The 3,322-nt window shown below is 46.3% G+C and overlaps 1 protein-coding gene across 13 annotated transcripts in view; it reads right to left on the bottom strand.

The window, feature by feature from the left end:
• MYO9A (myosin IXA) overlaps positions 1–3,322 on the bottom strand; it is a 206,150-nt gene that overhangs the window by 95,036 nt on the left and 107,792 nt on the right. The window lies entirely within an intron of this gene.

Genomic DNA, 3,322 nt, shown 5'->3' on the forward strand with positions numbered 1-3,322 from the left:
GGTCCGGAACAGAGTGGCCACACATGGCCATAACTTTGGCAGGCTGGGAGGGTGGGAGTGGGGGCTGTAGTGAGTGAGTGTACCTTTTATTGAGTATTATTAGAGGAACAAAAATAGTTATAGAAAGCAAAAAATACATTTAGATTGTCTTCATAGTTAACTATGCATTTACATACACATACAGCCCAAGTATCCCTTATCAGAAAAGCTTGGGAATCAAAGTGTTTTGGACTTCATTTTTTTTTTTTTATTCTGGAATACCTGCACCCCCTTTTTCTCATCACTGTCACCCAGTGGGCTATGTGCAACTATGTTTTGCATGCCTGCATTCTGAAAAGAATCCTTTGCACGAGGTCAGGTGTAGAATTTGCTGATTGTGGCATCATGTTGACAGAAAAAGTTTGTGAAGCATTTCTGTTTTCAAATTTTCAGATTAGGGATGCTCAGCCTGTTCATGCCATTTCTTAAAAAAACAAAACTAACTGTCCGAGGTTGCATGTGCTCACCGGAGAGCACACGGAGCCCCCAGTGCGGTGTAGTCACACCACAGCACTGTTCCCGCCGTGTCTCCGTCCTGCCAGGATCTGGGCCATGCACACGCACGAGCACGGCATGTTTTCCAAGTTGCCGGAGGCAGGGCAGGGGCCGCCGTCGGCCACTCGACTGCCGCACTGCAGGCTGGTCCTCTGGCCCTCTGGGTAGTCTATTCGGTGAGACGCGGTTCTTCTCTTCTCCCTCAGTTCTTCAAACATGACTACCTTTCGGTCTATTTACACAGCCTCAGGTCTTCACTAAGTTCAGTGCCTGACTTTCCTCAGGAAATATTTCTACTGATTCTTTTTTTATGGTGTACAGGTTAAACCCAGCTGTTTCTTTGTGAGTAATATGATTTTTTATTTTAAAACCAGGATCTCACTGCACACAATTCCCCACCCTCAGCCTTCTGAGAAGCAAGACGACAAAACATGTGGCTGATCTTGCTTTTAGTGTGGCCTCGGCTGGGAGGAGCAGCATCAGCCAGGGCTCACAGCTGCAGCGGGGCCTGCCTGCCTCACGGCTTTGCGTTAAACACCGGGTGGGTTACGTAATACAATGCGGTATCCCTGGGAATCAGGTTCTCCCGTTGCTGTTTCTCACAGTTTCTTCCTTTTCTTGCTCTAATTTGTTACAAGGCAAATGCACTTGCCAGAGAGAGGACGCACCCCCAATGGGACACGGTCACACCAGACCCCTTCTCCTCCACTGCTCCGTCCTGCTGGGGTTTGGGCACACAGGAGCAGCATGCCTTCCAAGTTGCCAGGGCCAGGATTCACGGTGCCCAGTAAACCATGTGGGATCTAGCGCCCTTAACCAGCAGACCAAAGAATCCATTTTTTAAAAGAATTATTTATTTATTATTATTTTTAAATTGAACAGAGAGAGACAGAGAGGAAGAGAAAGTGAGAAAGCAAGCCCCCAGGTCCAGCATTCGAACCGTGGTCAGCCATGTGGGAGTCCAGCACCTTAAACATTGTGCCACCTGCCGGCCCCAAAGAATCAATTTTATCAATAGCGAAATATAGTTTATAACACTGCATGCCATTGCCCAAACTGATAGTAAGTATTTAAACAACTGGATTTTACAAACGGATTTCAAACACCAAACAGCATACAGTATAAATAAGCTTTGAAGATAGTGACGCATCTAACAGCAAGTACGAGAAAAGTGGCTTCTCTTAGTTATGTCTTAATAAGACACTTACCAATTTTGAATGGCTTTAAGTTCATCATAATAAAAAAGAAAGCATATTAAACTAAAAAACTTACCCTAAAAAAGAAAACTTAGAAAATAAAAAGAAAAGAAAACTTTTGGGGGACCAGCATTTGGAGTAATGGCTGTGTTGCTGGACTCCCACGTAGGCATCTCCAGTTCGAGTCCCAGACCCGATGGCTCAAACTCATGCCGGGTGCATGTGCATCTGTACCCAAGATCCCAAGAGGAGAATGGAGGAGAAGGAATTGCAGTGTGGCCATCCCCCCGGGGGGTGATTTCTCACTTTCTCTCTCTCTGTTTTTGGGGAATACACATGCCTTCTAGTCAAAAACAAAAAACAAACAAACAAATAAACAAAAAAACAAAACAAAAAAAACCCTCTCCAAAAATAAATAAACAGAAAACTTCTGGGGCTAGTAAGGACATACTGGTTAGGGTGCTGGATTCCCACATGGCTGAATCTGGTTCAAGTCCTGAACCCCGTGGCTTGAAAACCATGTGCATGCCCAAAATCCTGAGAGGAGGATGGAAAAGGGACTGGAGCATGGCATCCTCCCTGGGGCTGATTCCTCACTTTCCCTCTTCCTGTCTCTCTCTGGCAAGCACACGCATCCTATGGCAAAAAACCTACAAAGAGATAACTTTTAGAAATCACACTGTAAAAGATCAAAGCGGTTTGATGCAGTCCTTCTACTTCTCCAATAACTATAATTCTCCCTATCTGCAAAAGCGAGTTCATGACTTACAATCTAAGAAATAGTAAGTTCAATTACTTTGCCTTTCTGTTTAGAAATACTAACTCCCGAGTATATTCATTTCAGATAGTGAAGAGCTGAATTGAGAACTTCACAGGTGGTGCACAATCACAGGCGAGCTCTCCCCCACTGCCACTGAAGGGCACACCTCGCGGTCAGGAAGCTCTGCCGCACAGCAGTGGCCTAAGACCAGGCCTACGGCAAAGGAGCGTGCCGTGTCCAGAGGGCTGCAGGGCTCACTGCGTTCCCACAGAATGGGGATTTAGGCAGAGGCACACAGAAAAAGTATCCTGCTTTGTTCATTTCTAAATTTCAAAGTAAAATCTAACAAACTCAGTTAAGGATAAGAGGAAAAGGAATGACCACCTGATGAACAGGTGCTTTACATACATCATCCACTCTATCCTCGTGTGTTTAAAGGCCACACTCACTCTGTGTTACAGAACAGAGACACTGCCCAAGGTCACAACGTGAGTCAAGAGGTAGCACTGGGTAGATCAGAGTCAAGGCTCTTTGCACTCTGGGGCAGTCACCTCTGCTCAGTTCGCCTTCTCCCGACTGAGGCTTTCACACTGTGTCTCTCACAGCGTAAGACAAAACCAGAAAAGGCAACGGGGTTAAACTCTCAGTCATTAAACGATCACTGTCACTTCACTTGTTCAAAATCACACCACTGGGACCCAGCAGTTAGCGTAATGGCTATGTCGCTGGACTCCCACGTAGTCGACCGCGGTTCGTGTCCCAGACCCGGTGGCTTAAAACTCACGCCAGGCGCGTGTGCGTGCGTGCCCAAGATCCCGAGAGGAGAATGGAG

Source organism: Tupaia chinensis, unplaced genomic scaffold (assembly GCF_000334495.1).
Source record: "Tupaia chinensis unplaced genomic scaffold, TupChi_1.0 Scaffold144682_1, whole genome shotgun sequence".
Taxonomy (NCBI): domain Eukaryota; kingdom Metazoa; phylum Chordata; class Mammalia; order Scandentia; family Tupaiidae; genus Tupaia; species Tupaia belangeri.